Here is a 24,221-nt window from a genome sequence, read left to right on the forward strand (position 1 = left end):
TCAATTATTTCTTGAATATGCTATTCACAATTATAGCCCATTTCTTGATAACTCCAGTAAGTCATGTTATTATGATGGTATCTTTTGTCAGAGAGGGCCCACTATTACCTGTAGACAGAGAAAGTGGGAACAGGGCACCTTCATCTAGTTTGGGACTGACCTGACACACACAGTTAGGTTGTAGTTTTTACAAAGTGTTGTCTTCTTCATAAGTCCCCACCAAAAGTTTCAACTTGGCTGTCCTAAACAATTTGTCTCTTCACTCATCATTGAAAGACTACTGTAAATTCTCTTCTGCTTTAAAAAAACTACCAACGGTCATGCCGACTTCTCTGCACTTCCTTTCTTACTAGGATCTTTTCCCTTCAATTTCTGCCTTCCTTGGCAACCTAGAATTCCTTTCTTCTTCACCCTCTGGACCACTGGAAAATTGCAGAAAACTCCAATGGCTTCTCTCCATTTTAGTGGTGGCCCTCTGTTACAATTCCTGACATTTTACCAGGTCAGTAGTTGGCAAATGCCCTGAAGAAAAGATACTTACTGCTTGCAGCCTTATCTCTTCACCATTTTGTGCTTTGTGGTTTCCTTCTCTCTGAGATCACATATATGTCATATACCATATACCATCTTGTTTCTTGAGTTGTTCGTGGCAGGAACATTGTTCTTCTCTAAAACAACTCCACTGTACCTGGAAGTGGAAGTTGTTATCTGAAAGATATTTGATATCAATAAATTAGGTGAATAAACAAAAATAACTTAGCTGAGTGACATTCTTACATGAAATTATTAGAAAGAATTTACACGTTCCTTCCTGTCCTATCTCCGCAGAATTATAAAAAAAAGAGGTAGTAGTTACTAGACTATAGGAAGTATTCGTCCAGTAGTTAGAAAGAGCATAAAAATACTTCCCCAAAATGCAGATCATTAAGCTTTCATTTCAGTCCTCCTTAAAATTCACATATGGATTATAAATTGTTTTCCTTCTCTTGTAAAAGGTAAGGCCTAGAATTCAGCCTAAGTTCACTAAGGACAGGCTATGTCACAGAGAACTCATTTCCTTTTTAATAGCCTGACCACACAGGTAGAAAAATAGAAGTTCTATGGTCATGCTATAGCCTTAGAATAACCAGATTAAATCAAAACAATTCTCATAATGACTTTTTGGACATGTATGATATAATTAACTATAAAATAATTTGTCCTGATTGAATTCTAGCCAGAGTGTGGATTAACAGAGCTGAATATCAACCTATCCTGCAGTGTCCAGAGACATGATTTTGCCCAATCTTATTCAACAAATTTGTCAGTTACTTTACTACAGCTTAGAAGGCATGTTCTCTACATATTTCAGTGATATGAAACTTAGAAATCTGGTTAATTCAGTATGAGAAAATCAGGATTCTAAAAGTTTTTTCTTTTTTTTTTTTAATATTTTTTTTAAGATTTTATTTATCAGAGAGAGAGAGAGAGACAGAGGCAGGCAGAGGGAGAAGCAGACCCCCTGCCGAGCAGGGAGCCCGATGTGGGACTCGATCCCGGGACTCCAGGATCATGACCTGAGCCGAAGGCAGTCGCTTAACCGACTGAGCCACCCAGGCGCCCTATTTATTCATTTACCTGAGAGAGTGAGAGAGAGAGAGAGAGAGCACATGAGAGGGGGGAGGGTCAGAGGGAGAAGCAGACTCCCCGCTGAGCAGGGAGCCCGATGCGGGACTCGATCCCAGGACCCTGGGATCATGACCTGAGCCGAAGGCAGTCGCTTAACCAACTGAGCCACCCAGGCGTCCCTCTAAAAGTTTTCTAAAGATGTAAACAGCAAGACATAAATTAAGAATTAAGAAAATGTGAACCTACATTTAAAAAAATAATTGAGTATGTATAAAATGGGTATTTTTATAAGAATGAGCATCACATTTTTATTAGAGAAGTCCAAAATAATTTGAAAGACACTGGTGTGACGGTAACGTAAGGCCAGGAGAATGAAAGTTATAGGTCATATCTGCCTGCCCTATCTGCCCTGATCCGGATATCAGATTCTAATAGAGACACTAGCAAAGTGTGGTACATCTAGAAAAGAATGACAGGGAACACGGTCAGGAATTATTGAAAAATTTGGGAGATTTTTGCTTAGAGATGATTTGGAATTATAAATCCTATTTGCCCATTTGACAGTGTTTCTATTTGAAAATTGAGAGAATATAGAACTGTGATGAGAAAGGAGATAGACTTATAAAGAGTCAAATTTGACAGGAAAATGAAGTTATAGAATGCATGTCTTAACTTGCTGTAAGGTACAACTTTTTACTAAATACAGATGTTCAAAACTGAATGGGCTATCTTGTGATGGTGAGCATTTATTCCTTTATTGCTAATTCACTTACAATTCAATAGCTACTGAATGCTCATGCTGTGTCAAGATTGTGCAAATATTGGAGAAAAGAATAACTAGAAATTCTACGTTCTCCCCACAAGCTCATCACTTAGTAGGAATGGAGTGGGTGTGGGAGATAAAATGATAGATAGAAAATAATTATAATAGAATGTAAAAGATGCTATGGTAATTGTTTTCAGCAGGCCATACGAGTGGATAGAATTACCAATTCTATCCCAGGAATAAGGGAATATCTAGGAAAGTTTCATTACAATAAAAAAATATTAGCTAAGACTGGCCAGTTTTTTTCTTTGTGAAGTTCTGTAACAAAAGCTTTGCACATGTTCTTTGATCTAATCTTTCAAGACCATCCTGTATTCTATTACTTTTCTCATTTTCTAGACTAGGAAACTGATGTACAGTAAGGCTCTGTAACTTTGCCAGGGTTACCCAACTACTAAGTGGTAGAATTGAATCATCAACTGAGGAAATTTCATTCCAGGAACAATATTCTCTTTTTTTCCATCTATTTTAATGTCTATTTATTTGATATGCCGAACTTTAAAAATCAAGTTGATAATGACCTCACAGATTACTAAAGCATGTTCTGAGTATATATTACATCTTACTATTGTTTGTTAACCCTTTAATAGTGGTATGTGTATCAGTTTTATCTCCCCAACTTGAGTATACATCTATTTGGTTTTTTCTTAAGTTTTTATTTTAATTCCAGTTAGTTAACACACAGTGTTATATTAGTTTCATGTGTATAGTGGTTCAACACTTTCATACATCGCCCTGGCTCATCACAAGTTCACTCCTTAATCCCCATCACCTATTTATCTATCCCATCCCCACCCACCTCCCCCCTGGTAACCATCAGTTTGTTCTCTAGAGTTAAGAATCTGTTTCTTGGTTTGCCTCTCACTGTTTTTCCCCCTGTGTTCATTTGTTTTGCTTCTTAAATTTCACATGAGTGAAATCATATGGGCTTTGTCTTTCTCTAATGACTTATTTTGCTTCGCATTACACTCTCTGGATCCATCCATGTTGTTGCAAATGGCAAGATTTCATTCTTTTTTATGGCTGAGTAATATTCCATTACACACACACACACACACACACACACACCCCACATCTTTATCCATTCATCTATCAGTGGACACTTGGGCTGTTTTCATACCTTGGCTATTGTAGATAATGCTGCTATAAACATCAGGGTGCATGTATCCCTTTGAATGAGTGTTCCTGTATTCTTCGGGTAAATACCCAGTAGTACAATTGCTGAATCATAAGGTAGTTCTATTTTTAACATCTTGATGAATCTCAGGGGCAACATTCTTAACCAATGTTTTCCAAACTTTGTCACAACCAATTTGTGAGCTATATTATATTATACATGGTAAGGATAAATATATTTTTTAAAGATTTTATTTATTTATTTGAGAGAGAATGAGAGAGAGCACATGAGAGGGGGGAGGGTCAGAGGGAGAAGCAGACTCCCTGCTGAACAGGGAGCCCGATGCGGGACTCGATCCCGGGACTCCAAGATCATGACCTGAGCCGAAGGCAGTCGCTTAACCAACTGAGCCACCCAGGCGCCCGGTAAGGATAAATATTTTTGAGAGAGTCTTGTTTTAGTTATGTGAGTGTCCGTACCGGTGTCTACATGTGCGCACATGCATGCTAAGTTGCAAAATAAAATGCATTTCTCCTAGTCGTACATCAGGGATCAACAAATGACTCCAAAATGTAGTGGATTCAAATTGCAGTGTTTATTTATTACCTCCCAGTTTCTGTAAGTCAGAAATCAGGCATGGTTTAGCCGGATCCCCCAACTCTGGGTCTCTCACAAGACTGCTGTTCTCTTCAGTCTCCACTGGAGGTATTTGTGTCCCAGTTCACTCACCTGGTTGTTGGCAGGATTCAGTTTCTTCTAGGCTGTTGGACCGGAGCCGTAGTTCCTTACACATGGTTGGCTGGAGGCCTCCAGCTTCCTGCCACATGGGCCTCTCCACAGAGCACCTCCCAGCATGGCATCTTGTCTCACACAGCCAGCGGCAGGATAAGAGGGCCGGGGAGAGCTTCAGTGCAACAGAGCTTGCAAGATGGAAGTCATAGTCTTCTGAAAACTCATCACAGAAGTGACATCCTACTGTTGTTGTCATATTCTATTTGTGAGAAGGTGGTTACTAAGTCCAGGCCACATTCAGGGCAGAGGAATCCACACAGGCATGCATTCCAGGAGGAGGGTATCATTGAAAGTCTTGCCAGAAGTTGACTAACAAAGCAGGCTCTAGTCAGTGAGTATTACACACCTTGTTTCCCTTGGACTTGCATAACTCAAGGAGCTGTGTGGAAGTCGTTTATGGGGGGAGGTCAAAGATGAGCACAGAGAAGCTTCACTACCCTCTTCTTCTAAACTCTTAAAATCTGGGTCCTTTCCCCACCACTTTGGTAATGATCAGTGACATTTCTAACATGGAATAATAGTATAAACAACATGGCAGGTACTGTTCTAAATGTCCTACAAATACTTTAGCTCATTTAATCTTCTCTAAGTACCCTATGGCTTAGGTAGTATTATGATGATCTTCATCTTGTGGATGAAGAAATTGACACACAGAGCAGGCAGAGTTACTGAGTCATGAGATGGGGCTTGAACTTAATAAGCAGTTGATTCCAGAGAAAAGGCTCTTAGTCACTATGTATATTATGAGGTCTCCCACTGAATCTCCTAAAAGCTACGCCCACTGCCTCTTCTCCATCTCTTTTTACCTTTCTGCTGTATTTGTTCTGCAGACAACCCAACATTTCTTGATATTGTCATTTCTTTGTTTTCAGAACACTACAATATCATGACTGTAGATCAGACAATTCCTTCCACTGACACCAAATTGTGATTGAATCATGGCATGTATGCAGTTTGTCTCCCCTATTAGATTTTAAGCCATTTACAGGTTGGCATCAGTTAAAATAATCTGTTGCAGTCGGTAGAGTGAGCGCATAATAATAACTGGTTGACTAACTTTAGAACCATTCAATTTATACTGAACGTAGGAATTATGCTTGTATGTATTCACTCAACAAAAAGGTTAAGCAGCCTCTCTGTATCAGGCACTGTTCTAAGTGTTGGGTAAAGAGTAAAGAACAAATTAGACAAAACTCAGCTCTCGTGGAACTTACATTCTACTCAGATGAGTTTAAGATAAGTGAATGAAATACAAGAAATGGATTCTGACTGGCTCGCCTAAATGTACACCCAAATGCTAGGAAGCAATAAACACACAAATCACCCAAGATACGGTTGTCAGAGTAAATTGGAGCAGAATCTTGTCCTCTTTACATCTAAAATCATAAAATCCTTTTCCCAGTAAAGTACTGTGCCTCTACGAACGTCCAAAAATGTTCTAGACATTGATATAACAGACACCAAAAAGTAAACTGAAAAGCCTCTCATTTTATCCTTGGCTAAAAGTGCTTCTATTGCTGACTTTTCCAAGGACTAAAAGATAGAGCTTAATGTAATAATTTCCTTTCCAGAAGAATTCAGAGCCTGTTTTCATATTCAGCCTCTCACTTTCTCAGCTTTCCCGACTTTCCCCAGCACTATTTTCACATGCAATACTTAGCATCTGGACAATCCATGTTTTCCCCTGCCAACGCTCCCTCCCACCCACCCCCCTTCTTTTATTTCACTAATTCTTAAGGCCACCCTGTTGCCTCACTCAGCTACTCTCAGTTTCGACCACCACAGCACATTCTATACTAGTCCAGAAATATGCCATAAATTAGAATTCTATTGTGGTCTAATAATTAGCTGCCACGGTGGAAAGAATTTCACACCAGATGCAGGAAGGCGTTTTGATCCTTCCGGGGGCCTACTTCCTTATTCATTTGCAAATTTCCCAGTTCTTTACAGAAAGGTCGTTCTAAAGCCTACAGAGTCTAGTCTACACAGCTAACTGGGGTCATCATGAGGCTGCAATTAACTTTAAGTGATTTGTTTCTTATCATAATCCTTGCCAAGTAATGCTTCTGGTTAGGAGAAGCACCAAAGTTACCCAGTTCCTTTTTCAATTAGAAAAGAGTCTATGTGGCCACCCACCAACTGCTTTGTGAGCATGGCTTTGACAAAGTGTGCAAGTTTTTCAAATGAAATTTACTCCCAGAGATGCAAAGATCCCTGTCTTGTTTTGGATGACAAATGCGTCCTTAGGCACTGGGGAGGTCAGAGCGGAGACAGTCATTGTTGTTCGGTTGTTTTTTGTTTTTTTTTTTTTTTCCCCCAGCCATTCAAACAATTGAATGTATTACCGGGGAGAGAGGAACATTTAAATGAGAGCTGTACTCACTCTAGAGCAATGAACAAAATGCTCGCATTGTGTATATGTGGGAAAAAAAGCAAATTATGAGATTTGCTTTTCAAGATTTACACACACACACAAAGATCTGCAGCATTTGAAATATTAAAAGTGGATATTAGACATTAAAATTATCTTTTAGATATATCTGCTCTCTTTTTATGTTTATATTCAGTGACTTTGTCATGGGTAGATATTTCTCTATGAAGGCAGATTTATATTTAACATTTTAATCTTGAATATTTTCTAATTTGAGCACTTTATTAAATATTGAATTCACTCTCCCATGATGTTTTTAAGTTGTCATATATGTTTTAGTTACCTCAAGTTCATTCGAATTCAGTCAATATTATAAATAACAAATGTACATCTGCACGGATATAAAACCTATTGCTAACGTGTATATATTTTTATAAACCGTTTTATTCCTGAGAATAAAAAAGCTATGTTGTAAGCATAGATGAAGTTAATGAGAGGCCATGGTTTAGTCTGGTATAATCACTTTTCCTAACCCCTAACATCTCTTCACCTACAATTTAGACAAGTTAACTCACTGAAAAGGAAGACCTGGAAATACTAGCGGCCTTACCATATGGCATTAAAAGAGGAAACACAGGGGTGCCTGGGTGGCTCAGTTGTTAAGTGTCTGCCTTTGGCTCAGGTCATGGTCCCAGGGTCCTGGGATCGAGCCCCGCATTGGGATCCCTGCTCCGTGGGAAGCCTGCTTCTCCCTCTCCCACTCCCCCTGCTTGTGTTCCCTCTCACTGTGTTTCTCTCTGTCAAATAAATAAGTAAAATCTTTAAAAATAAAAAAAAAGAGGAAACACAAAGATTTTGATGGAGTATTATAAAAGTATTTTCCCATTTATTTTGCTCAAACTACCATACCCTTTTGAAAGATATATAATAAAAAATGGATTTTATGAATTTATATAAACCTATGTTCTTTGACCAACTATATTAGACCTTTATTTCAAACATGTATCAGAGCACATGCAAATAAATGTGGTTCAGGATTCTTTGAGCGTGGCAAATCAACCTGAACTCTCTTCCCTCTGGAGATTCCATGCCAATAGTTTTCTGTGTGTTCCCTGCTGTTCCTGAGGCCCCTCCTTGGACAATCTCCCACCTTTTTTCTTAACAAAAGTAGGCAATATCTTCCAGAAGAGAGATTTATGGTCCAGAAGTTTCTAGATTTCTATGGTTATAGGAATCTTCCCCTCTTTTTCTCAGGGTTCCACTATTAGTGGTGTCCAGACAGCACAGTATTAAGAGAAACCAGGGAAGAGAAAGAATGTTTCTGGATTGGCTTCAGAAAAATTTTCTTTGATTTCATTTTTCCTTTTACTTGCTGTGGTCTGGAAAACATGACTATTGGCTTTTTGTATGTTTCAGATTGGAATTGTTGCTTCTCTAACACTAAAAGTCTTTCTATATATCAAGAAAACTGAAACAAGACGCTAAGGAAACAAGAGGCTGAAACAAGAAGCTAAGGAAGCTGTCACAGCTCAAAACCTAACCCAAATGAACTAGCCAGCTGCCTGGGGCGGCACCTCACAATTAGGCAGTATCTGATGGTGTCATCACTACACAAAATCTTGGCTTAAGCTTTAATAGTTACACAGAGGTGATCAAGATTTGGAAGGACAGACTCATAGTAATCAAACCCCAAATAGATTGATTTATAAACAAAAGACCAATTAAAGAATTTAGAGTAGGAATTTTGAGAGAAAGGGTCAGTTCCCACACCCGCGCCCCCCCCCCCCCCCCCCCGCCCGGCCCTTTATCTTGTCAAATTGAAGTTCCTGTATTTCTCTTTAAAAGTGATATATGAACATCTTTGTTATGGGCTGAATTGTGTCCCTCCACACCTCCCAAATTCATATATTAAAGTTCCAACCCTCGTACCCTGGAATGTGACTGTAGAGTATTTGTAGACTGTCTTTAAGAGGTAATTAAGTTAAAATGAGATCATTTCAGTGGGCACTTATCCAATATGACTGGTATCCTTATAAGAAGAGAAAATTTGGACACAGACCATGCAAAGACAATAGGGAGAAAATAGCCATCTATAAGCCAAGAAGAGAGGCAAAGACAATAGGAGAAAACAGCCATCTATAAGCCAAGGAGAAAGGCCTTAACCAACTGCTGAAACCTCAATCTCAGGCTTCTGACCTCCAGAATTGTGAGAAAACAAATCTCTGTTGTTTAAGCCAACCAGTTTATGATATTTTGTTATAGTAGTCCTAGCAAACAGATTCAATTGTGGGGGGAAAAATCCAGAAATTAAGACAACAAAGAATACATATAATTACCTAAATAAACTGTGGTTACAATATTCAAGTATATCCTTTTATATATTTTTTGGTGCACATATATGGCTGTTTTTAAAACAAAAATGTAATTTTACTAGATATAATTTAAAACTTACTTTTCCACTATTTCTATGTCTATAGAATGCCTTTAAGAGTGACATAATATTGCATCATATGATTTTTATCTTTTATTATTTAGCCAAGCCTCTGGCATTGAACAGTTAAGTTGTTTTTAACATTTTCACTCTTATATAAAAAATCTTTGGTTGAAGGCCTAGTTCTACAACTTTATGACTATGTGGGTTTACTAATAAGTGATAAATTTGGGGAAAAAGAAGTTCATTAAAAAGCTAGGTCTATCAGTTCTGAAATATATGGACAAAATCACATAATTTTGTTTAGTATTTTTCTCTTAGAAATATTTTCTTTTTTGGCTGATTAAAATCTTTAGCACCATATTATGCATCTGGGTCATGTTGCCAAAGCCTGATTGCTTGCACATTATATTAGGATTTATACCCCAGTTTGTATTTCAGAGTCCTCATCACTCAAAAATTTAAAACAGGCAGCTGATAAATTATTAATTCCATTTTTCAGTTTAGGCTTAATCTAAACATTTTCCTTGGGGCCAGCATTCTAATAATATATGAGCGCTCATACAACTTAACCTTTACATTTAGGCAGGGATCACAGGCATCTTACTTTGACATAAATTAAATATGTTCAAGTTCTTCTTCACATTAGCAAAAAGAAGATTGGCCAATAAAGGTGGGGATGAAAAATGAAGAAAATTTATTTGTATCTGAAATACTTATTGATGTGATTATATTTAAAACTGTCATTATATTCTTAAGTAGCTTTATCTCAGCTATTAGAAAATTGAAATTTTTTTCGTTTTACCTTATTTCTTATTTGGAGATTACTTGAAGTTACATAGCCTTTTGTCTCATTCTCCTAGAGCAAAATTACAATTTAGTTATCTTTTTAGTAACTAGAAAAGGGGGGGGAAACAGCAGTATATTTTTTATACAGAAGACATGAATAATTTATCTTTTTTTTCCCCTTTTTTGAGAATAAAGTAAGTTTTTTAAAATTCTAGCATAGTTCACATACAGTGTTATATTAGTTTCAGGTGTACAATATAGTGATTCAACAATTCTATATGTTACTCAGTGCTCATCATGATGAGTGTACTCTTAATCCCCACCCCCCACCTCCCCTTTGGTAACCATCAGTTTGTTCTCTATATAGAATAAAGTACTTTTTGGGGCGCCTGGGTGGCTCAATCGTTGGGCGTCTGCCTTCGGCTCAGGTCATGATCCCAGGGTCCTGGGATCGAGTCCCACATCGGGCTCCCTGCTCGGCGGGAAGCCTGCTTCTCCCTCTCCCAGTCCCCCTGCTTGTGTCCCTGCTCTCACTCTCTCTCTCTCTCTCTGTCAAATAAATAAATAAAATCTTTAAAAAAAAAAAGAAAAAAAAAGAATAAAGTACTTTTTTTAAAAAAAAGATTTATTTATTTATTTATTTGACAGAGGCAGACGCTTAACGACTGAGCCACCCAGGTGCCCCATAAAGTACATTTCAATTAAAATAAGCAATAAAAATTTAAATTGTAATACTGTAAAACAAGGCAATTTCAATGCTCATCACTCAGTACAAACAAAATTAATGCAAGTACTATTATTCCAGGGCCATCCTACTCACCAGAGAAGCATTAGGAAGTATTTTTGACTTAAGGAATTAAACTGGAATTTACAAATATAAGTGGAAGGTACTCTATACTTTTTCCATCTTGTTTAATAAAACTACAGTCTTATTTGAAAGGGATAAAAGCAAGCATTAGAGAGCTCACCTTCTTCAGCTATTTAGGAAGAGTGTGATGTTTGACGTTACATTGAGAGCAAGGAATCCCCTAAGAAGGGTGAATGTTTCCTTCCGGAAATTAAGTTTGAATGTTCGGTATCAACTGCAAGGTGAAATGTGGTAGGTGCTTATGACTTCAGCACTAGAACTGTGATCTGGCTTGAAAAATCAGAGAAACAAGTGCATTGCACAGAATTCTCCCCAACACATTTTGTACAAAAGATAATTACTTAGTAGAATATATTTTGACTGATTTCTGGTTTCTACGTAAGAAAACATGCCATTCAAGTCAGAGCAAAGTTCATATAATCTAATACAAAGGTTCAAGTTAATTACCCTGTCACTAGGCATCACTTATCACAAAGAGCTTTGCTTTGCTCCTGCCTGCTGAGTTACACTAGGATTTTTATTTTGCTCTTTCTAGTCATGATAGATGCTCATTGTTTAAAAAATAAATAAATAAAAAGCAAACAGTTCAAAAATGGGAAGAAGAAAGTGAAAATCATGAAAATCCCACCACCTAGAGGTAACCTCTACTCACACACCAGGGAAAATCTCTCTATGCATAAGTGTAAATACAGAAATAAGCATGTAATCTTATATGAATGGGATATAGCATAGGAGTTAAAAATATGGGCTTTGCAGGAGTACCCACTTCACAGGGTATTGTAAGAAATGAATGAATTAATAAACAAAGAACTGTGCCTGGAACATAATAAATGCTCCAAAATATTTGCTATTATCATGTAGGGATACATAGGGGGTTAGGTGGCTAAGGGTCTTGTTGCTGGTCTCTCTCTCTCTTTCTCCACACACACACACACACACAAATATGATTTAAATTGATTTGTTAACAAATATGAGTATGACTCAAGATAATACTTACCTGAGTCAAAGGAGAAAGTTGGGTAAGAAGCATCGTCTAGATACACACAGGTCAAAGTGTTAGCTTTTTTTTTTTTTTTTTTTTTTGGAGGATACATTGTTGGGTGCTTATTCCATTAAAAAAATACACACATTAAATTTAAAAAGAACACATTGCTGGCATGCTGGCTTCAGGGTCTGTGTTTTTAATCTACCACTACACTGTCAATGGTAATTATGACGATAATCCATGAAACAATGATAGTTATAATCATTAATAGGTAATACTACTTGCTACCTTACCCTGCAGCAGGCAATGTCCAAGCACATTACACGTATTAACTAATTTAATCCTCACAAGAACCCCATAAAATAGAACCTATTATCTCCACGTTAAAAATGAGGAAACTAGCATGATAGCATGAAGAGCTTTGTAGACCACTCCCCATCGAAAATTATACAAACTACAACCATTGAAAGCCTCTGGAAATGGTCCTAAAAGAGTATAGCAAATGAATAAACATTTATGCAAGAAAATCTATAAAATTCTGTAAGAAAAACAAGAGTCTGTAGTATGTGAACCCAGACCATTCCCTCCCGCCTCCCTTCCAGCTCAGCAAGGCAAAGACCCCGCTTGATTGGTGCAGCCGAGAGCACAGGGCTCCTCCCGTTGGAGGGCTTGCTACGGGAGAGGAGCAGGATGTCAGCACAGTTCATCCTGCACCCAGCTGCTTGTCCTTGAGCTCAAGCTCCAGGTGAATGTTGTGTTGTGATGCAATGAGAATTGCCTTCTTCTGCCTAGCCCCTGCTAATGGAATGGAGACTCTGCTTTGAGTTCCGTGTCATTGAGAATATTGGGTCCCTGTCAGCCTTGCTTGGGCTCATGAGGTGGTGGTTCCCTGCCAGAAGAGGGAAGTTGAGAAGACCTCCAGCTACTGCCCTTCCTCCGCCTATCACTAAGCAACTGAAATGAGCACGTCACTCAGAGAATTTTGCCATTGTCCCCGCCCCCAGATTCAGAGCCCTGGCTCAAAGATTTTGCCTTGGAGAGAAGTAGGCCATAAAACAGATAGCTCCTAATCTCTTCCCAAAGGAACTTTCTTCATGTGCAACAATCTGAAAATAAAATTAAGGAAACAATTCCATTTATAGTAACATCATAAGGAATAAAATGCTTAGACCAAATTAAACAAAAGAAATGCAAGTCTTATACTCTGAAAATGAAAAAAAAAGTTGAAAAATTAAAAAATATACCTAAATAAGTGGGGGAAAACATCCCATCTTCATGAGTTGGAATGCTTAATATTGTTATAATTTGGCAAAATATTCATAGATATAATACCAAAAGCATGATCAGAAACAAAAAAATAGATAATTTGGATTTCATCAAAATGTAAAATGTTTGTGCTTCAAAGGACACCATCAAGAAAGTGAAAAAAACAACCTGTGGAATAGCAGAAAATATTTGCAAATCATATGTTTGATAAGGGACTTGTATACAGAATATATAAAGAACTCTTATAAGTTAAAATAAAAAGACAACTCAACTCAAAAATGAGCAAAGGATATGAATAAACACTTCAAGAAAAGTACACAAATGACCAATAAGCACCTGAAAAGATGCTCAGCATCATTAGTCAGCAGGGAAATGCAAATCAAAACCATAATGAGAGATACCACTTCACACCCACAAAAATGGCTAGAATCAAAGAATCAGAAAGTAGTAAGTATTAGCAAGGACATGGAGAAACCAGAACCCTCATACATGAGAATGTAAAATGGTGTAGCCACTTTGGGAAACAGCCTGGCAGTTCTTTGAATGAGTACACACAGAGTTATCATTTGACCCACAATTTTCCTTGGTATAGGTTCAAAAGAAATAAAAATACACAAAAACTTTTTTTTAAAGATTTTATTTATTTATTTAATAGAGAAAGAGAGCACAAGCAGGGGGAGTGGCAGGCAGAGGGAGAGGGAGAAGCAGGCTCCCCTCTGAGTAGGGAGCCTGATGCGGGGCTCGATCCCAGGACCCCAGGATCATGACCTGAGCCGAAGGCAGACGCTTAACCGACTGAGCCACCCAGGTGCCCCCAAAGGCAGATGCTTAACCGGCTGAGCCACTTAGGTGCCCCCACAAAAACTTATTTATAGCAGCATAATTCTTGAGAGTCAAAAATGTTAATAACCCAAATGTCCATCAGTGGATCAATGGATAAACAAATGTGATCTATCTATACAATGGAATATTATTCAGCCATTAGAAGGAATGAAGTACTGATAAGGTGCTACAACTCGGATGAATCTTGAAAACATTATGTTAAATGAAAGAAACCAGTCACAAAAGGCCAGATATTACATGATTCCATTCATATGAAATGCCCAGAATAGACAAATCTATAGAGACACAAAGTAGATTAGTAGTTGCTTGGGGCTGGGGAAAATTGGGGGGTGGATGGATGATATCTAAAGGGCATGAAATTTCTTTCTGAGGGTGATGAGAATGTTATAAAATTTACCATAATGATAGTTGCACATATCTGTGAATATACTAAAAACCAGTGAATTATACACAAATGGGTGAATTTTATGTGATGGTTAATCTTATGTATCAACTTAAGTAGGCATGTTACCCAGATATTTGGTCAAATATTATTCTGGATGTTTCTGTGAAGGTATTTTTTAGGTGAGATTAACATTTAAATCAGTAGACTTTGAGTGAAGCAGGTTACCCTCCATAGAATGGGTGGACATCATCCCATCAGCTGAAGGCTTTAAAAGAAAAAGACTGACCTCCCCAATCAAAAAAAGGAATTTTGGCAGCAGACCACCTTTGGACTTGACCTGCAAGTCCTCCCCGGGTCTCCAGCCTGTTGACCTACCCTGCAGATTTTGGACTTGCCCAACTTCTACAGTCCCATGAGCCAATTCCTTGAAATAAATTTCTCTCCCTCTTTCTACACACGCACATCCTATTGTTGCTTTTTTTTTTTTTTTTTTTGAGAAACCTGACTAATGCATACGATATATAAATTATATCTCAGTAAAGCTGTTGAAAGAATGAGGAAGCTCGGGCAAAGGGAGGCTAATCAGCTATCCAGATCCCACAGAACAGAAAGCGTTTCTGTCTAGTACAATGGTACCACACAGGGTGCAGTATTTGCACCCTTGTTAACTTTGGGCCGGGTGTGGAGAGCTGCTGAGAAGCTTGAGCTAAGTCTAGGACGGCAGTATTGCTGGTGTGGAAAAGGGGTTCCATATCTGCAAAAGGGACACTGAATGAGAGGACTCAAGCTCTGCAGAAGGGATGATACTCACTCAATATGTCTAGCGACTGGCATGACACAGACATTAGCCTGTTAGGATGGACTCTGGCCATATCCAGCTGGACTGGAAGAGACGTTCACAGCATCTTAATCTTAGCCCTGACCTCTAGAAGCGTTATTCTCAGGGGCATTCTCCTTTCTCATCGTGTGGCAGCTTTCTTACTTACTACTTCCCTCACTGATTTCGACAACTGATGACCAAAAGACACACATATTCCCAATGCTGTAAGAAAATATTACTCTAACGTGAGAACCATTTTGTAAAGAAATTACACTTTCTAGCTTTTTTGAAACAAGTGCACAGAATGTGATATTTTCGTGCATCACCATGATCAGAATGTTGGTAGGCTTCTCCAACAAGGCAGATATGCTCTCATAGGCCACGGAGATATTTTAGGCTTGTTGCTTATACATTAAATGGCCCTGATGCCTTTCGAGTGATGATGCCTGATTTCAAAAAAATAATTTTTCAAGATCTTACTCCTTTTCAGACGGTTACACTTTCAGCTGTTATGGTTACACTTTCAGGTGTTATATTTTTGTTTGGACTGGGTCCTTCTGCTGTCGGGCACTGAGAGATTAGAAACCTAGCTGGTTATGATTTTGAGTAATGGACCTGAGCTTTTAGTTCATGGCTTTTGTGTCACTGACATTGTCCACTCGGGTGCCTTTGCCTTCCTTTTCCTGAATTCCTCTTGCATGTTTGGATAGGTGAGACTTCCAGATAAAACGAATTTGCCTGTAGTTGTGCAGGATTGATGAGCTGGTGTTCTCAGGTAGAGCTCACAAGGTAGCAATCCTTTGTCACAGGCACTCCTGATCAGAGGCTAGTTTTACACACACTTTAACTCTGTTTTCGGCCTCTTGAAAGTATTTAATCTTCGGGGGAGCTCACTGACATTAACCAAATCTTTAAATGCCTGATTAAATTATTTCCTACATTTATTTAATACATTATACAGAATACTGCAGTGCATAAGATAATATGGTAGTCATGGGAGATGCAATGCCCTCCTGAAATCCGCGGAAAAGAGAAAAGGAGAAAAAGATATTGATTTAGAATCTATGGACTATAACTGTATAGCAACCAGTACACTTAATGCTTGCTTTATGCTTGCTTTACAGGGCTCCCAGAATTGGGGTAAGTGAAGACCAAATAATTAATCAGACAGTTTTTTGATGTTCACTAATCAGGGAAACATGGTCTCTATAGCCTTCTGGGGCTCATTTATCCAGACTAAAACTTATTCTCGTATTTCTTCTTTCTAGAAACAACAAAATGATAGGATGCCCTGTATATATACCTTTTTTTTTACTTATTTATTCATTTGCTCATTAATCTACTCAACATAGGCCACCATATGTTGATGTGCAATTTGTATGACATCCAAAGGTACTGGGACAAGGGACAGTTTGGGCCTGAAATTTGACCTGTGCTCTGTTCACCAAGCTGCTCCCAGTCAGACAGCCACCCCTGAGCTGGGCACCTTATTCTGATCCATCTCTCCAGAGAGAATGTCTTTAAAAATCTGCCTACTCAGAAGTCAGTTTGTACAGTCTACAGTCCTATACTTGAGCCTCGATATGCGTTCCCTTTAAATGAGCTTGATGTCTAGCAAAACTTGAGATATTCTTTCTCTCCTTTATACAGTGTTGAATAAACCCTGATGTATCTGTCCTAGTCCAGCTCCCTTTTGTTCAGTATTCCTTATCAATTATCAAAAGATTGCCACTTCATGACCTCATTAATTTTATTAGGCTGCAGATAGATGACAATTTGTTTTATCTGAGTTCCATTCTACACTGAAGTTTGAAGGTGATGTATACTCTTAGCTGAGCCTTCTGGGAGAGGTCATAATCAGTGACATTTCTAAATAATTTAACACAGGGGATCACTTCTCAGAAGGCATAAGTGTAATGTGGACTTCAACTTCAGAAGGATGCAGTGGACCCAAATTCTGGAGTCTATTTGAGTCTGCTAGCTTCCTAGGCCTTGACAAATCACTACCCTTCACACCAAATTCCCCATAAGGGGGGAAATTACAGGTTTTCGGCAACATCTCTGTTGAGTGACTGCTTAGCTGCTATAATAGTTCCTTTCACCTTTAGAAGCAATTCTTTGTTCCATCTTTGAAACACTCCCTTAGGATTTTTTCCCCCTTTAAATATACCATGATATACTTATTATTGATATACTATATTGGTCCTGGACCTATTTCATGGGATATGTGCAGGGCAGGTCTAAGTGCAAATCATCTTGAAATGTCTCTAAGTAATTGAAGATTTTGAATATACCCTTCTATATATGCTCTCCCCCAAACTTCTCTTCTTTCAATAGATATTAAAATTAATAGGTAATTTAAAAAAATTTTAGCTTTAGAGAATATTCCATTAAATCATATGAATTAAATATACACATATTTCCTAAGAATAGGCATTTCATTAATTTGAACTATTAGTAAAAAAAGGTAAAAAGAGGGGTGCCTGGGTGGCTCAGTCAGTTAAGCATCCTACTCTTGATTTCAGCGCAGGTCATGATCTCAGGGTCTTGAGATCAAGCCTCGCATGAGGCTCTGTGTTGGGTGTGGAGCCTGCTTAAGATTCTCTCTCTCCCTCTCTCTCGCTCTCTTTCAAAAAAAAAAAAAAAAGGGAAAGGAGAGTCAACAAGCTTCTAAGGCATTGACATTATGTCAATCTAAATTGTAAAATTAGTTCTATAAATTAGCTCTACACATGTGCATAAGATGTTATTTACTGGGTCACTATAAACAAAGGAATAAAAAGATAACACAAATTCTTACACTGAATACCTGTATAAAATACAAGGCTTAGATAGACAGTTAATAGCATATTTGAAACTTTGTTTCTTCTCCATTAATTAGCAATTAATGTACACTCCTCAGAGTGAGAGAAAAGTTCTTTTTTTTTTATTCTTTAATTTAAGAAGTTTCTCAATTTCCATCACCGGGAAATTCTGTTTATCTGTAGAACTCTATACATCTGTGCTTCTCATCTTGTGATATTGCTGAGAGAAATATGACCCAATTCACATATTATCCTTCAAAATAGTTACACGAAAAACGTTTGTGATTTGTATCAAACTACACACTTTTACTTTCATTGTCATAACACATTTAACGCCTTGTCAATACTACTGGGAACTCATGTGAACAGTATCTTGGCATATGGGGTAAATCTGCATGAAGTCATTTGACTTTATTATCAACATTTTCAGGGGGCACCTCAGTGCTCAATTGGTTAAGTGTCTGCCTTCGGCTCAGGTCATGATCCCAGGGTCCTGGGATCGAGTCCCACATCAGCCCAGGGAGCCTGTTTCTCCCTCTCCCCCCTGCTTGTGCTCTCTCTCTCTCTCTCTCTCTAATAAATAAATAAAATCTTTTAAAAAATTTTGAAAAAGATTTCATAGTCAGTTATTAACACAAATCATACCAAATGGGATTCACGCCAATTCTTCAGTCTCTTTCCTTCTGTAGGTTAGCAGAACTTGGCAGCACGCTAGAGTTCCTTAGGAAGAAGAACCTTCTACACGTGGCTCTATTCAACAATGAGGAACATGCTGGAAGAGAAGATGCAATTGTACTGTTTTTCTTTGTAAAACCTTTCTTTTTGTTACAAAGATTGATTGTATATTGCAAAAGCAAGGAGGTAATATATTCTGGTTCTGAATTCCAAAATAAAATATGAATTCTTTAGTTATTTGGTATCATTTGTTAAGATTATTGTTAAATGACTATATGCACAAAAAAATGTTGCAAATAAATTTGCTCATGTAGCCATGCTCCCAAGTGGAAAGTTATACCTTTTTTTTTTTTTTACTAAAACTTTGGCTCAATGTGTATAAATATTTGGAAATGTTCTTTTGTTGCACCTTTCAAGCCAAGATTGCAATCACCACTATATTAAAATAATTAATCACCAAAGCCTGTAAGGTTGCTAAAACCCTTTTGGATAGCCAAAAGCCTTTCTCTGGGATATATTTATCATTTAAATTCCAAAAGTCCTGGTTCCCACTTATAGTGCTCTGAGTATCACAAATCCAGTAAGTTAGTTTCCATGTACTCTGTGGTCTTGTGGCAGGAGCAGATAAATAGTGTCTTCATTAGCATCACTGTACCTTTGGTCCCTCCAAGCTTGTGGGAGATTGTTACCAGATGGGTGATGTTTTGGGGTCTAGTTCTTCTGTCAATGGAAGAAGGAATCACATATTTCATGTTGGATGATGTGACATATTCTAGCAGATGCTGTCTTTTTCCTTCTACAGATGCTTCTGATTTAATTCGTGTATTAGGATAAGCCTACACTTGCTGCTTTTTCATGGTGGGGATGTCAGAAATTCTTTCTGAAGTTAGGAGATGAAAGCCTGAAAGAATGGTTTTAATCTCTAGGTTTGTTTACCAGAGGAGGATATTATGAGAAAATACATTCTGTTCATCATCTTCACACCCTATATATTCTTGGGAAGTAGAATAAGAAAACACTCTCAGTCTTGCTAATACCCTCATTCTATTCTTAGATGTTAATAAGCAAGATGTGGACTATAAATGGTGGAACAGCTAACAGAAACAGGGTCAAGGTCCTTAATAGCAAATAAATGACTGGAACAAAGCTCCCTAAACCATGTTTGTTCAACTCTGGAATCTTCCAATGGACAGACAGCACCTCCTTGCAGGGTCATCTGCAGCCCAGATGCTGGAGCAGTTAACAACTCAGCACAGCTGCCCCTGGGATTCTAGCAAACTCTCTGATATATGTGAAGCATGAGCAATGTTGCTGTTCTCCACCTTAACAAATGGGGGTAAAGGGGAGTACACCTGTGGTGGCAAAATAAGATTTTCTATGGGAAGAGGGGTTGGAGATAGGATGGGGGAAAGAGGTGAGTCATGCAAGGGACAGGAAAGTGATTGACAGATGCTTATCCATCTCTCTGTCCAGTTTACAGCTATGATTTAAAGGAAGAACTGGGGCACCTGGATGGCTCAGTCGGTTGAGCGCCTGACTTGATCTCAGCTCAGGTCCTGGTCTCAGAGTCGTGAGTTCAAGCCCCACACTGGGCTCCACGCTGGGCATGAAACCTATTTAAAAATAAATAAATAGAAAAATAAAGGCAGAATTGAACTGAATGTGCACAAGTAGATGTAGATTGACTATGTGGAATTAGATCCTGGCTCTGCTCCTTACTGTCTGTGTAACCTTAGGAAAGTCGCTCAACTCCACACAGCCTGAGGTTCCCCGTTTCCATTCCTAAAGTTGAGAAATACATATTTTAAAATCAATACGTTCTAATCGTAAAAAAAATACATATGAGTACATAAATAAAATAAGGAAGTCCAGCAGTGTCCGCAGGCACATACATTTCTAACACATTTCTAAGAGGTAGTTACTGCTAGGATTGGTTATATCCTTTTGTCCCTTCAGGTGTAAGTTGGAGATAAAAATAAATGCACCATAGTATCAGTGAGAATCAAAAGGAGATAAAATACGTAAAATGTTTAGAACATTGGGAAGTTTTATCTTTCTTTTCCCTTGCTCTCTGCTTCCGTTTTTCTAACTTTACTCATTTTACTTAATCTGATGCTTGCTCACATTCAGACCAATTTTTAAGCCCACAGTACTGTGCTAGTCAGATGATGCCAAAACAGCCCAGTATTTCCATGTCCTAGTACCACAAACATTTATTTCTAACCGGGGGGGCGGGGTTGATTTTTTTGTTCAAGGGTCTGCAGGCTGGCTGGGCGTGGCTGTTTCAGACTACAGCTGGGTCACGTCTCAGACCTCTCCATCTCACTTCTTGTGGACCCAAGCTAAGTAATGACATCTACAGCAACCTGGGCATTTCCTCTCATGGGGGAGGGCGGAAGATTAAGGCGGGGGCAAGGGAAAACATGTGATGCGGAATTTTGAGAAAGATAAAGATATATAACCAGATTTTTAAATAAGTTCTGTTGTATAATGAAAGGCCCCCTTTCCCCCACACTTCCCATAAAAATGTGACATACTCTATCTCACTGCTGGATTTTCTTTAAGGGAGCAAATCTAAGCGCTAAGATCTATTCCAAGACTGATGTCAGTGAAGAACAGAAGCTGCTTGGGAAGACAAGCAGCCACTAAATTAAATATGAAAATGAGTAAGATGGTGTCAAGGATAACAGGGAGGTTTCCAATATGGAAGGATTGCCACTAAGCAAAATAAGAGATAGAGGCAGGGAGTGGGTGTTTGGGGGAAAGAGAGTGATTTAGAGCCAGTGGTAGGGATATAGTGGTCCCCAACAATGCAGAAATGAAGAGGGCAGGGTGAGAAGGAGACATATGCTAACTGAGGGAGGAGGAGGTAGCTTGGATTGCTCAAATTAGTCTTGGTTCTTTTTCTTTCCAACTTCAAAAAGAAAAAAAAAATAGAAAGGATGGGAGAATAAATGATATTAGTTGCAGATGATAAAAAGGAGAGGATTAGATATTTTTAAAAACTTGTATTGGACAACCACTTCCTAATTTTAAGAACAGTGTAATCTGTTATATTATTTTTATCCCATGCTTATAGAGAAATGAGCCATGGAAAAGAGCATGGACTCTTCTACTAGCTGACTCCACGGCCACCATTATTCAAAAGGAAGTTTCTCAGTTGTGTGATCAAGACAGTAACTATAGCAATCTTTCTTCTCTCCCAAATTGTTAAAATAATGGTAAAAAAAAAATCTAAGTATCTTACTTAAGACGTGCCTTTCCCCCTATTTGACCACTCTGTAATAGCCTGGAAAAGTCAGTTTCATCTTGGGACATTTTATGTAATGGATAGTCTATGAACGGTATTTCGAAAGAACCTACTTTGAATTGCATTGTTCTCATAAATTCCAGATCTGTGTTATAAACACACACACACCCAGCTTGTCCTTAAATTTGCAAAAAGGTAAAAATAAACTAATATATTCGACATTAAACAGCTGCTCCCTTCCAGAATAACATTAGGTATACTTAAAAAACATCTGAGGGGCACCTGGGTGGCTCCAGCTCTTGATCTCAGCTCAGGTCTCAATCTCAGGGTTGTGAATTCAAGCTCTGCATTGGAACCTACCTTAAAAAAAGCTCCCAGCATGGAGCCTACTTAAAAAAAATTTTGAATCATTTTTGGTATTACAATTGGGTTTATTCTAACTCAGTTGTCAATCTTCCATTGTATTATGAACGATTGCCTTATTTAAGATATTTCTTCTAGAATGATACATTTACTAGAGTTTTCTCTAATTCTCTCCTTTTCTTTTCACCTCAGTTTCTCAGATTTAGTCAATTACAGTCAGGGATAGCTTAAAAAAAAAAAAAGATCTCCCACTGAAAAGTAAAATACTCATTTGCTTTCTCTTTGTTTTTTATATACATCCACAGAAATGACCATAGTGCTCATAAAACTGACCCAAAAGAAAACATTTCTTGTCTGGTTTAAAAATCTCTATAGGAGCATTTTCAATCACATAGATTACAGTATGGGGAAAGCCACACGGCTCTCTCTAGGGTAGGAAAAATTAAATCTTTATTCATTCTACTCATCTTATTTCCACTTAAAACAACTTTGATTGTCAACCTAGTTGAAATACAAATTTAAGATTCAGCATCTTAAAAAACAATTTTCAAAGGACTTATATCCCATTCCACTTCTTCAGATGAAAGGAATTTCAGAGGAGGCTATATGAAGGGAGAGAAAGTCATAAATATTTCTCAGATTTAATTATTTCAAACCCAATTTTGCATTCTTACTTACAGACAAAACCTTTAAAACAGACTTGTACTCAATTTTCACCTAGAACACTGGAAGTTGCAGTTTTTCACCAAATTAGAAGCTACTTTTAGGACTAATTTAGTATGTTTTATAATCAATCAAGCAACTTTAGAGCTTACCATCAGTAGTGAGTATTCAACAATTATTCAGAAAGATGGTGTCTATTATTCCCAACAGCAGGAGGGAAAAATGTAATCCATTAGCTCATCTTTAAATTAAGGTAAGCTGTTAGGCCAAAACTCTAAGTAAGTAGGCCTTGTGAGTATGACTGATGAAAACAAGAAACAACATTCATCATTTTGATTAGAAAAAGAATAGCATCATTTCAGGAACAAAACTGAGCTACTTTTCCACTGGCATTAATCAAGAACATTAAGTAATTTTTCTCCAGGGTATTTACTGTTATTTACATCAGAGTTATGCTCAACAAAACATCCACTATTACAAAATAAAGATAAAATACTCCCAGGTTTTTAGAGATACTGCAATATCAGATATAGTAAATGATGCTTTACTTCTATAATGTTATAGCTTTTAAAAGGTCTCACATACATTATTTCATTTAACCCTTGAAAGGATCTCTTTCAGGTAAAATTATTATTAACCTCTGCTCAGAAAGGTGCACTCTTTATCCAGATAATAACTAGCAGATTTTGTTTGATTCTAGGGCTTTGGATTTCAAAACCTGTGCTAGTTCTGATTTATCACTTTGCATTCCTGATTTTATGAACAGACTTTCCCATCAACCACAATAGTAGGTTAAAAAAGATCGCCATAAAACAGGATAATTTATACTTGGTAATTTTTTGTATCCTTAATGCTCAGCAACGAACAGTTGACCCATCATTAAGTCATATTTCTGTGATTTTTTCAAAATCATGAAGGTCCTTTGGGGTGCCTCAGTGGCTCAGTCAGTTAAGTGTCTGCCTTCGGCTCAGGTCATGATCCCAGCATCCTGGGATGGAGCCCCGCATGGGGCTCCCTGCTCTGCAGAAGCCTGCTTCTCCCTCTCCCACTCCCCCTGCTTGTGTTCCCTCTCTCGCTGTGTCTCTTTCTGTCAAATAAATAAATAAAATCTTTTAAAAAAAGAAAAAAATCCAGTATAATTAACATACATTAGTTTCAGATGAACACTGTAGTGATCCAATGATTCCATATGACACCCGGTACTCATCACAGCAAGTGCCCTCCCTCATCCCCATCACCTATTTCCCCAACTCTCCCCACCTCCCCTCTGGCAACCATCAGTTTGTTCTCTAGAGTTAAGAGTCTGTTTTTATGGTTTGTCTCTTTTTTCTTTGTTTCTTTGTAAAATACCATTTTTGTTAAGGA

The 24,221-nt window shown here is 38.0% G+C and overlaps 1 long non-coding RNA gene across 1 annotated transcript; it reads right to left on the minus strand.

Annotated features, from left to right (window-relative positions):
* Positions 1 to 572: 572 nt before the first annotated feature.
* On the minus strand, positions 573 to 20,325 carry LOC135364340 (uncharacterized). Its single transcript, XR_010411218.1, has 3 exons — positions 20,089 to 20,325; positions 18,551 to 18,677; positions 573 to 708 (listed from the first exon to the last, which is right to left on the minus strand). It is a non-coding gene; the product is annotated as an uncharacterized LOC135364340 (long non-coding RNA).
* Positions 20,326 to 24,221: the final 3,896 nt, after the last annotated feature.

Source organism: Mirounga angustirostris, unplaced genomic scaffold, assembly GCF_029215605.1.
Source record: "Mirounga angustirostris isolate CCGP_5_RB_7025 unplaced genomic scaffold, mMirAng1.0.hap1 SCAF_5, whole genome shotgun sequence".
NCBI lineage: Eukaryota > Metazoa > Chordata > Mammalia > Carnivora > Phocidae > Mirounga > Mirounga angustirostris.